Consider the following 12,986-nt stretch of genomic DNA (forward strand, 5'->3'; position numbering starts at 1 on the left):
CAAAGGCCTTTGCTTAGTCGATGAAACACAGATAGACCTTCCCCTGGTATTCTCTGATTTCAGCCACAATCCATCTGACATAAGCTATAATATCCCTAGTACCACAGCCTCTTCTAAATCCAGCCTGCACTTCAGGCAGTTCTCTGTTGATGTGCTGTTCTCTAGTCCTTTTACTATAATCTTCAACAGAATCTTGCTTGCATGTTATATTCTGCTTTTCTGAGAATATCTTGATCTCACCTTTGTATTTGATGGACAGTTTTGCTGGGTATAATATTCTTGGTTGACAGCTGTGTTCTTTGAGTGTTCAATATATGTCATTCCATTGTCTTTTTGCTCACTTGGTTTCTTCTGAGAAATCAATACTTAATCTTATTTGCTCTTCCTTATAGCTTACTCTTTGTTTCTCCCTAGCTACTTTCAGAATTCTCTCCTTATGTTTGGTTCTGGCAAATTTGACTATGACATGCCTTGGTGTTTTTCTTTTGTAATCTATATGGTGTTTGCTCAGCTTCTTGAATATATATGCTCTCATTCTTCATTATGCCTGGAAAGTTTTCTTCTAGTAATTCTACCATAACTTTCTCAGTGTCTACCTGCTTCTGCCTGTTCTGGGATTCCGAATCAGATGCTGTCAACATGTTGGAGGGACATTATGAACAGAGTTGAAGAGATGGAACACAGAAGCAGCAAAATAGAAGATAGAATTGCCATTAATGATCTTCCAGAACACAAAGCAGAATAAAAAAAAGGAAGTAAAAAAGAAGAAAGACTAAGAATAATGTGGAACACCATCAAGAGGAATAGCATGCGCATAATCAGAATCCCAGAACAGGCAAAAGCAAGAACCATGTCAACCTACCTAGTTTAGGATCTGCCTTTCCAAGCATGGCATCCCTCTCCAAGAAATAACATCTTCTAGCAACATGCCCAAAGTATTTGAGATGAAGCTTTATCGTCTTTGCCACCAAAAAGCACTCTGGTTGCACCTTCTCCAAGATGTATCTGTTTGTACTTTTGACAGTCCATGGGATATTCAGCACTCTTCTCCAACACATTGTTCAATTCTTCTTCTGTTGCCCTTAGTCACTGTCAAGCTTTCAGATGCATAGCAAGTGACTAAAGACTATAGTCTGAATCAGCATACCTTCATCCTCAAACTGACATCATTACACTTCAGTAATTGTCATTAAGTTTTCAGGAAGCCTGGTAACTCAGTGGGTTAAGTTTGGGACTGCTCTTAAAGGGAGCTCTGGTGGCGTTGTGGCAAGAAGATGCACTGCAATTCCAGAGGCACACAGTTCAAATCCACCAGATGCTCTGCTGGAAAAGGAGGGACAATCTCCTCCTGTGCCAGTCAGATCTGATTTGATGGTACACGCACACAAAATAATAATAAAAAAAAAATACTTAAAAAAAAAAGTTTGGGACTGCTAACTAAAAGATCTTGCTCAGATCCACAATCAATACTTTTGGCACTAGCAGTCAGGAAATCAAAAGACAAGTTGCGTTAGAAAAGTCTACTGTCAGGGACGTCTCCAGAGTGCTAAAGAGCAACAATGTCAATCTAAAGACTAAGGTGCACCTGATCCAGACCATGGTCTTCTCAACCTTTTACTATGCATCAGAGAGCTGGATAATAACTAAGGATGACAGAAGAAGAATCAATGCCTTTGAGTTGTGTTGCTGGAGAAGAGTATTGAACATACCATGGACTACCAAGAGAACAAACAGGTCTGTCCTGAAGAGAGTGACACCAGGTTGCCCCTTGGAGGCAAAGATTTTGAAACTGTCTCATATACTTTGGGCACGTTGCTGGGAGGGACCAGCCCTTCAAGAAGAACATCATACCTGGAAGAGTAGAGGGTCGGCACAGGAGAGGAAGATCTTAGATAAGATGGATTGACACAGTGACTGTGGTAGGGGGGTCAGCTGTGTCAGGGATGGCAAGGTTGGCTCAGGATAGGACAAGGTTCAGAGCTATTGTTCATAATAGGGTCACTATGAGTCATAGTCGAAGCAACAGCACCCAACAACAATGACAATTGAAAGATTAGCAGTATGGACCCAGCGTCTGCTCTGCAAGAGACAGATGGAGCAATCTGCTCCTGTAAAGATTTACAGCCTTGGAAATGCTTTGAGGCTGCTCTGCTCAGTCCCACAGGGGCACTGTGTATTAGAATCAACAGGAGAGCAGAGAATGAGTCGGGGGTGGGTGCAGATTCCACTGTGTCAGTTGGGGCAGGAGGAGGGACTGTCATGCTGTTTGGGTTTCATTGCTCGCATTAATCAAGAGTGAACTGTAGTGTCTCCACAGTCCCCCTCCTGTCTACCTCTCCGAGGAAGAGACCACATCTTCGGTTTCCATAGCAATGCAGGCAGGCCCTGGGTAAACACTAGAAGACGTTTACACATGCAAGAAAGGCAATTCTCACAGCTCCATTTCCCCCTAGCATCTGGGGTTAAGTCGGTGATTAACTTTTTCCAGGGTATAGCAGCCAAGCCACGCACACCTCAATGATCCATTTTTCTGGGTCTCGGTCTTGTCATCTGTATAATGGAGATATAGGCATGGGAAGGACTGGGCTAGTTGGCAGCGAGGGGGTGGGTGCTTTGGTTTTATTACCAGGTACTCAGGGTCTCAAAACTGCACATCAGGATGGACACAAAGTGCTGCCCATCTAGAGGATGCAAGGTGCAGCTGCCCGAGATGGGGTTCAAGCCTAAGCCTCTATGGTAGGCTATGACAAACTCATCTAAGATAACTCGAGTTCGAGATGAGGGATCCCTGCTGGGCTACATGGTACTTCTTACGTGTTGGAGTATTAACCAAACAGTTAGCTGTTCAAATCCACCAAGCATCCCTGGAGACAAAGATGAGGCAGTCTGCTTCCATAAAGATTCTGAGCCTTGGAAACCTGACTGAACATGAGTCAGAATCAACCCGACAGCAGTGGGCTTGGTTTGATCTGGTTTAAGCTGGGATAAAGCAGTGATGGCTCACTGGTAGAACTCTTGCCTTCCATGGTGGAGACCTGGGTTCAACTCTTGCCTGAGGCACTTCACGCACAACCACCATCATCATGTCCATGAACCTTCTGATGCTGAACAAATTTCAACAGAGCTTCCAGAGTAAGAAGGACTAGGAAGAAAGGTCTGGAAATCTATGTCCAAAAATCTGAATTATGAAAACTATGGATGGCGATGATCTGGCGCTGGGTTGGCAAAGGGTCAGGCATGCACTCGTACCACTGTTCATGAGTTCGCTATGAGTCACGGATGACCTCGAGGGCAGTTTAACCATCCCCAGTGTGAGAGGCCCACCGGGGCTTTTAGATAACTGTGCCCCAAGATCTGGAGACCCCACAGATGGAATCACAGTGGTCCAGGTGTTCTGGGTGAAGACCTGAGAGAGTTTGGATGCTGGGATGGAGGGAGTAAGGGTCTCTGGCAGAGCCCTGAGAAGAGACAGAGTGACCAGAGAGGTGATGCAGGTGGGGACAGCAGCAAAGCAGGGTTGCCCTAGGCCACCCTCCAGGATGAGGCCCAGAGCCGTGCACGCTACAAGAGCAAGGATAAGGCTATAATTCTCTCTCTCTTTTGAAAGCAATCTCCTTTTAGCTGCCTCCTCTCCATGGACTTGACCCCGAACACTGCAAAGCAGTGTGCCCATGCCATGCTGAAAGCCTCCCAGGGACCGGGCACTTTCACACAGTGGGTGCTTACCAAAGCCACGTGAGTGGCAACCTGGCACATAGTCAAACACAAAAATTATCAAGCCGTCTGTCGCCAGCTTCGTTCCAGTCAATGGTGATCTTTTAGGAAGGGTAGAGCTGCCCACAGGGTTTCCAAGGTTTCAAATCTCTGCAAAAGCAGCCCGCCTTGTTTCTCCTGCAGAGCAGCTGGTGGCTTGAACTGCTGATCTTTCAGTTAGTCCAACTTTTAACAGACCGCACCACTAGGCTCACGCAGTGGGAGTCCAGTATGTGCCTCTGACAGATGGACGTATGTTGTTAGTTGCCTCGTGTAGACCAGAACTCATAGTGACCCTCTGAACGACAGATCTGGGCCCTGATCATCAACTCTCATCATCCCCGACACACAAGCTCACTGCTGCAGTCACTGTGTTACTGTACCTTACTGAGGGTCTTCCTTTCTTATGATGACCCTTTACCTTCCCAGGTATGATGTCCCTTGCCAAGGATTAGCCTCTCCTGCCAACATGTCCAAAGTATGAGAGATAGACAATAAATATTTAGTGAACAAGAGACAGGCCCACAGTAGGTCCTGATGGAACAATACAAGAAAATGGTCAGTAAATGGTTGCTGGGTGAGGACCCAGAACACAAGCTGCCTGTATGTTAGCCGAGTCAGCCTCAGTCCCGTGTTCTGAGCGGGCCCAGGAGCTCCCAGGCCTGGTCCACCAAGCGCTTGCCCAGGAGACCTGGCCCCCAGCCACTCCTGCAAGAACTAGGTGTCCTCAGGAGACCCCAAGAAGCGGGTGTCACAGAAATGGGAGGCAGTGTTCCTCCCGTCTTCACATCGGGCTAAGACTCAAAACAAAACTGTCAGATTTCAGAACATTTCACAGCAGCAAAAATAACTGCACTTGGGGAAAAACACGCAGACACTTCTCGAAGTCATCTAGTCGCTTCAACAATTTGCCAAGAGCTTCTGGAATTGACAGGTTCGGTTTGCCACGCACCAACTGCGCCCACCGCCGCCAGCTCTGTCTGCTGATGCCCTGAGGTTCCAGTGGGCCAAATTCGCAGCTCGGGAGACCAGGATGGGGCCTCGCAAGACTGTCCAAAGTGGGCCTGCCCAGAACTCAGCAGACCACAAGAGACGGTGCCAGGGCAACCGAGGCAGGGGCAGGGAGAGGAAACAGTAATGTCCTAATCCAATTCAACTACAGACACTGGCACCATCCCTGTGTGCCACAGTAGAGTCGTGCTCCGGGGTTTCAGGTCTGCTTGCCACACTCTCCTCCCAAGGTGCCAGCAAATCGACTTGAACCTCCGACCTTCAGGTAGCAGTATTCCAACCGTGTTCTGAATGCCTTGTCCCCTGTGCATCTACTTGTCCTCCTCTAGAATGGCTCTCCAGTTGCCCCACTTCTCTCCTTCTCACCCAGCAGTGACCAGCCCCCTCGTTGCTGTCCTGGGGGATCAGGTGATGAAGTAGAAATGCTCACAGGGTTCCCAGGCTGCATGGTTGCGAGGTCAGCACAGGACCTGGCCGTGCTTCCTCCTGCTGGGTGGAGGGTCATCTGGAGTCCTGACTGACAACAGCAGCTGTGACTCGGGCGGGGGTGGGCGGGGGGTCACCACTGTTTAGAACCCACGGCCACAGTGCCAGTTCTGACTCAGTGGCTCTGGAGGTGGACAGCAAACAGTATTCACCACCCGAAGACCTTTGAAAGACACACATCCAACCCCCACCTGCCTCATGCCCTCTTCTCCACTAGCTCTCCAATCATGTCCTAAACTCTAATTGTGGCCTAAATCCACTACCATCAAGTTAACTCCAAATTATTACAGCCCTCCATCAAGTCCAAGGCTGTAAATCCTTTGTTTATGATCCCCCGTCCCAGCTCTTTATTGTGCTTTCAATGAAAGTTTGTTTTCCATTCAATCATTCACACTGATTTTGCTTTATGATGTTGTTATTGTTGTGTACTGTCAGGTTGGAACAGACCCACTGCTGACCCTGCCGTGGATTTTCAGAGGCAATAAATCACACAGGAGGAGACTGCCCATTATTCTCCATTGAGCAGCTGGTGGATTTGAACTGCATGCCTTCAGGTTTGCAGTGCAGCTCCTTACCGCTAGGCCACCTACGCTTCCCTTACTGTAACAGCACTCTCCCCACTTTCTCCTTGGGATTCTCATTTTCATTCATCTTCCTGGTTTCTGAACTTTCTCCCTGGACAAATACTGCCCTCTTGATTTTGTATGATTTCTTTTTCTAAGAGGAGAGTACTCACCCAGTGTTCCAGTTCAAGTACGAGATCTCTAGTAGCTTAGTGGTCAGGAATGGCACAATCAATGTGAAGGAATGCGGGTCCCCCAGCTGCCCAAATCAACCAGCTGCTTCACAGGAGAAAGATGCAAAATATCCACCCATGTAACTACAAATCCCATTGGAGGGTCAGCTATGAGTCATTACAGCTCCACAGTACACAACACCACCTTATAAGCAAGCCTATTGTCTGGCTAAACATTGGACCACATTGGGGAGGTCTTAAATCTCAAGGGTAAGCTGCTGTCTCATTTTTCTGTTGAAGAAGAGCTGGTAGATTTGAACTGCTAACCTTCCTGGTAGCAGCCCAATATGTAAAATACTATATTCTAGGCACCTACTATTTATCATTTCCTTTGACACTCACTGCCACCTTTCAGAGAAAAGAACTCCGACCCTAGGGAGGTGACTTAGGCTGTTGCACAAACTACCCTTCCCTGGAAAGGAATTCTAGTTGTTCATCCAATCAAGCTTTGCTACCTTCTTCTTGAGTAATAGAAGAATCCGTGAAGGACGCACTCACCCAGCCAAACACTTGATTTCCCAGAGTCCTTTGTAGCACGGGGTGGCCATGTGACAAAGTTTGACCAATGGCTATGAGAAGAGGACTGTGTTCAAGTTCTTGGCTATACTCTCCCTAACCTCTTCTGCCTTCCCACTACCTAGAACTTGAGTAGCTCTCTTGGACCAAGACCTGAAGTCATCCTGAGAACAGCTGAGCCACAAGACTGACACCAAGGAGTGACTTGAAACCTCCATGGCTGTACTTGGTCATGAGGCAAAAGAGAAATTCACAACTAGCCTTGCGGACTTCTACAACTGAGGCTTGTTGATGCCGCTGCTTTAATATCAGTGCCCAAATCAGGTGAGCTCCGCCCCATCTCCAGTCAGGGGGACCTAGATTCTATCCCAGGAGGGTGAGAAGCTAGTGAAGAGGAGAAAATGAAGCAGAAGGAGGATTGAATGTGTGTCTTTTTGGAGATTTTTCAGGTGGCTGAAACAGTTTGCCCTCAGCCTCTAGGATCACTGTAAGTCTGAACTGACTTGATTTTAGAATCAACTGAATGTTGGTAGTTCATATTCACCCAGCAGCACTGCAAGAGAAACGCCTGGTGAGCTGCTCCCATAAGAAATGTTATTAGTATGTGTCGTAGAGTCGATTCTGACTCTGGCAACACTCTGAACAACAGAACAAAGCACTGCCAGGTCCTGCACCTCCTTCTATGCATCAGCCTCCTACTAGGATCACAGCCTAGAAACCCCATAGGGCAGTTCTGTGCTGTCACACGGAGTCGCCATGACAGCGATGAGGTTGGTGTTTGGCTCCGCCTGGGTGTTGTGTCTGAGTGAGAGCGGGGCGGCTGGTCTCGGCAGCGCGAGAGATGAGGGTGCTTGGGGTAGAGAGTAGTAGATGATGGGGAGAAGTGGGGAGATTAGAGAGACAGGACATAGGACATACAGATGCAGAAAGGGCAAGGGGGACCTCGGAGAGAGGTCCAGGACTCAGCCTGAGTACACAGGACGATGCCAGCGCCCTGCACGCGGTCAGTGAGATGGATAGGGCACGTCCAGGGCTCCAGCTAGGCATGCTGGGTCTGCGATGACTGCGCATGTCCAAGAGCAGATGGGCAGTGGGAAGTCTAACACTCAGGTCTGGGCTTCAGATGATGGTGTGGAGGTGTGAACATAGCGATTATCCGCTTAGTTGTTGCTGCTGTTAGCTGCCGTGGACCTGGTCCTCACATCGGGAACTCCCTGGCTGCTGTAGTGCCCAGCATTTTCGGAAGTAGAATGCCAGGCCTCTCTCCCTAGTCTGTCTTAGTCCGGATGCTTTGCTGACGCCTGTGCATATCAGAAGAACAGGCCAAGGAAAGGAATGGAATTAGCTAAAGGGAAAGTATGAGCTAAGACGAAGACAGAGTCCTGGTAGGACCCCAAGAAACATCAACATTTAGAGGCTGTGGAAGCGGAAGGGTCTGCAGAGGCACCTGGCGCAGGCATCTAGAGGAAAGAAAGAAGCCTCTGTGGGTACAGCGCCCAGCAGGCCTGAGAGCGAGCTTTGTCAATGAGCCACCAATCACCACAAAGGCCCCTCACAGAGCAGCCCCTCACAGAGTAGCCACTGGAGAGATAGTTGACATGGTGGCCCTGGAAGCCAGGCAGAGGGGGACCAGTGGGAGGCTCTCCAGAGAAGGAGAGAGCTGGACAGTCCTGGGTAGCAGAACATGGATGTGGAGGGGTAGGATCCCGGAAAAGTTTGGGGGATGGAAAGTTCTAGAACATGTAGGACATTGATGGAGCCCAGAGCCTGGGTAAGGGGGGGAGGGGTGCAAGCTAGTGGAGGTGGCTCTGAGCAGGGCTTCATGGTGGTGGTGTTGTTGTTGTTATGTGCCGTCAAGTCATTTGCAACTCATAGCGACCCTATGTACAACAGCCCTAAAACCCTGCTCTGTCCTGTGCCAATTGCACTGTCTCTGACAGACCCATCCCGATTATCCCAGTCACTAAATCAATCCACCTCATAGAAGGTCTTCCCCTCCTGCACTGTCCCTCCACCTTCCCAAGCATGATGTCCTTCTCCAAGGACCAGTCCCTCCTTACAACATGTCCAAAGTATGACAGACGAAGCCTCAAGTATGTTAGAATCCTTGCCTCCAAGGAGCCGCCCGGTTTAACCCTCTCCGGGATGAATCTGTTTGTTCTCCTAGCAGTCCATGGTACCCTCAATACTCTTCTCCAGCACCACAGCTCAAAGGCACTTTTCTTTTTTCATATCCTCTGACATAGACCACTTTTCACCCACTACGTCCCTTTGTTGTTCCTTCTTCATGTTGCCACTTAGCTCCCACTCAGCAATGCCACGCACAGCAGAACGAAGCCCAGGCCGGTCCTGAGCCTCCACACAACGTCCATTGTGCTTGAGCCTGTTGTGCCACCTCGCTTCCTCTTGTTTCACTGACCGTCCACTTTCTCCATCAGGATGTCCTTCTCTAGAGGCTGTGCCCTCCTGACAGCACGTCCAGCGCACGTGAGATGGCACCTTGCCACCTTCCCTTCCAAGGAACATTCTGGCTGCACTTGCTCCAAGACAGGCCTTTCCTTCAGTTTGGTCTTAAACAGCCTCACATTTTAGATCTCGGTCTTTGTCTAGGCTATTTTATTGGTAAACAAGTGTTTGATGGGCCTCATTTCCCCCCTCAGACACTTAAAAACAAATTCAGAATAATGCAGTGGGTCTGCTCACGTGTCTCCTAACACCACCGGGCTCCGCCAGCCCACCAGACTGCCAGGCTCAGAGTCAGCCACGTGGGACAGGTCGAGCTGCTTGCACCTGGGAGGAGGGGTTATAAACAGAGTCCCTGCAGTCAGGCAACCCAGGTGGCAGGGCCCCCGCTTTCCCTGTCACCAGTGGCATGACGCTGTGGCTTAAGCTCTCTGGCCTCCATATTCCACATTAAAACAATGGAGAGAATACGCATCTCCCTCCAGAGTAGAATCCTGGAGTGGTGCAAGCAGCTAGTGCACTAGGTGCTAACTGGAAGTTTCAAGGGTCAAGTCCACCCTCAGGTCCTCAGAAGACAGCCCAGTCATGTGTTGTTGTTAGGTGCCGTCTCAAAAATATTCATTGCTGTCTAGTCAGAACTGACTCACAGCCAACCCTCCAGCGGATTCTCAGAGGCCGTCGACAGCGTAGGAGGAGACTGCCCATCATCTTCCCAAATGGTCTATGTGCCTTTGAGCACACAACTGGCCCAGCAGTGGCCTCATCCACAGGGACTGGACTGTGGATTTGAACTCCCAAAGAGACCTGGCGCTTTGGACTAACAGAGCAATTCTTTACAAACGACATCTTCCAAGCTCGCTGTCTGTTCTTGTTGGGGATCACCGAGTTGGAACCGACCCACAGCTGACCCTGCAGCCGGTTTACAGAGATGGTGACTCACACGGGGGGTGGGGGACTGCCCATCATTCTCCTGTGGAGCTTCTGGTGGGCTTGAAATCAAACACCTTTGGATTGGCAGAGCAGTTCCTTATCCTCTCAGCCACTACAGCTCCCTTATGTCCTGTTAACCTCAAATCATAGTGAACCTGTCTGTGTATAATGGAAACCCCACATGGCCTTGTGTCATCCCACAGTCTCTGTTACACTTAAGCCCATTGTTGCAAACACTGTGTCTTTCCTTCTCATTGAGAGCCTTCCTCTTCTCTGTCCACCCTTTACCTCTCTGAGCATGATGCCCTCCTCCAGTAACTGGCCTCTCCTGACTACAGGCCCTGGGTAAGTGAGATAAAGTCTCACCATCCTCGATTCTAAGAAAAACCTGCTTGCACTTCTTCTGAGACTTTTTTTTAATTATTACTATTCCTTTTGGCAATCCAGGTTATATTCGGTAGTTTGCCAACACCACAGTTCAAAGACATCAATTCTTCTTCAGTCTTCCTTACTCATTGCCCAACTTTCACATGCACATGAAACAACTGAAGATGCCATGGCTTGGATCAGGGGCACTTTAGTCTTTAAACTGACACCCTTACTCGTTAGCTCTTTAAAGAAGTCTTCAGCCGCAGATTTGGCTATTGTAATACCTCGTTCACTTCCCTGACTGCTGCTTCCATGAGTGTTGATTTGGGATCCAGGTAAAATGGAATCACTGGCAGCGTTAACTCTCTCATTTGTCATGGTGTTACTTACAGGCCAGTTGGGAGGACTTTCATTTTCTTTTTGTTGAAGTGTAGTTCGTCCTGGTGATCTCTTTCTGAAAAGTCAAGGAAACCTCTGAGGGGCCCGGTTCTACTCTCAGACACACATGGGGTCACCAGGAGTTAGAAGGGCCTCACTGGCAGCTGGCCTACCTCCAGGGTGGGTGAGCGGGTGGAGGGAGCCCTGTGCACGGCGCGTGGGTGCACGCTCTTAGCGCTGGCTGAGGGATGTTCACTATCTTGCAGTCATTACTGTTCATTGAGACACAGGTGGGCCACCATCCACAGCACCTCCCTGTACACAGGGTGCCCCAGCCCACCCCACACTGGCCCAGCCTGGCCTGGGAAAAGCTGTCTTACATGCAAGCAAGTTTCTGGAATAGATGACAAGCCACCAAACAGGCATCTCTCATTCCAAACATGAACGTAGAGAGCTCCTAGGTGTCTGTCCAGTCCTGCACTGCTGGGGAGATTCCGGCCCGAGTGAATGCCAGGAAAAAAGCACTCCCAGCATGCAAGGGGGCTTGACTGGGGACTCGCAGCGGGGGACAGGGGACAGCCTCCCTAAGGCTGTCCTGCCTTCACCGACGGGTGATAGAATTCATGTGCATTCCAGCAGCCGGCTGGGGAGGACCTGGCACTGGGTACTAACTCAACAGCTCATTGCCGTCAGAACTGGCTAATAACTGACCGTCCGCTGGTTTCCAGAGGCTGTAAACCACGAGGGAGCAGATTGCTCACTTTCTCTTAAGGAGGTGGATTCGAACTGCCCAAGAGTCACTGCCGTTGGGTTAGCAGCATAGCTCTTTACAGACTAGGCCACCAGTGGGCCAGGTGTGTGCAAGAAGACACACGGCCTTTTCAAAAACCTTCGTCTCCTCCCAACCATTCCTAAACTTGCTTCTCTCCAAGTCGCCAAGATTTGTGATTTGCTGGTATAAACCCCATATATCACTCTTCTGATGAGATTGATGCTTCAATTATCTCCATTTACACGTGGAAAACCAAGGCAGAGAGCATTACACGACAAGATTTTGGGGCAGGATCCAACGTTTAAAGAAAATCAAGTCCAACCCTCTCTGATTTGACAGACGTGAAAACAGAGGCCTGGCCACCAAGGGGCTGAGTGGACACCGCTCGGAGAGACAGTCATGCGTGCATGGCTGTCTTGTGGCCGCCTCCCATTTCTCTGGGAAGTTTTCCATCCAAGGGGTATCTTATCATTGTGCTAAGCGGGTGAGGACTCTCCAAACCAGGTTTCCCCTCTTTCTCCTGCCCAGCGAGCTGGCAGGGTGGTGACTTTTTCAGTCAAAGCTGGAACCAGCTGGAGTCAGAGGGCAAAGCGGAGATGGACTGGGCAGCTCATGCCCTGCTGCATTGGCTGAGCCCTTGGCACAGGGCACTGAATGCTGACTGACCACAAGGAGGCTGGGCCATCACCTCTGGCTCAAGGCCACTCAGCACCAGGACCCAGCCACGTTCATGGTCCCCACTGGGCTGGCTCTTGTGCACAGATAAGGATTTGCAACAAGGAGCATCCGGGTCATTTGCCCCAGCAGCCCACCTCAGGAGCGGTCTCTCTGTCCTTGGACCTCTCCAGGCCCCAGGGCAAAGGTGAGCCTAGCCCAGCCCAGCCCAGATTCCCTCAAATTCCATCCTCTAGACTCCAGTGAGCAGACTTGACCCTGTGTCTATAAAACTGTGTTTAAAAGAACATTCCCCATTCTCACTGGCCCTCTGCCTGCTTCCACTTTGGAGTTCTGGGCAGACTTGAGAAGCGAACTTTTCACCAGTTACCAAGAGCAAAACAACGCCCAGCACCGCCAGGCAGAGCAAGCCCAAAGGAGTGAGCACTCCAGGGTTCCGTCCGGCTCTGGGAAGCCAGAGACCCACCTGACCAGGGCTGACCGCATCCACTACACCTCTGGTCTCTTGTCCCCATACCCCACCCAGCCTCTACCTGCAGCCATAGCTCACCTGGATCAGGTGTTCTCACACTGCACTGGTTAGCACCAGCCCGCCACAGGCAGCTCAGTCCAGGGAGGTAGGAGAGGGTTGGCCAGCCGGACCTCTGAGGAGTCTCTGGACCCCTTTGCTGAGTTTCCTCAGATCCACGCTGAATCCCAGTCCACATCCTTTACATCATCACGACCAATGCAGATCAGAGACTAGGATCTCGTCTTGATGACCAGGAGGGTGTCCATCTTCTGTGACGTGGTCCTGGACCTGGTAGTAGACGTGGCCAAGGCTGTCACAGTAGAAGA

The sequence above is a fragment of the Elephantulus edwardii genome, unplaced genomic scaffold, assembly GCF_000299155.1.
Source record: "Elephantulus edwardii isolate Elephantulus edwardi_28Jun2011 unplaced genomic scaffold, EleEdw1.0 scaffold00002, whole genome shotgun sequence".
In the NCBI taxonomy this organism is placed as follows: Eukaryota; Metazoa; Chordata; class Mammalia; order Macroscelidea; family Macroscelididae; genus Elephantulus; species Elephantulus edwardii.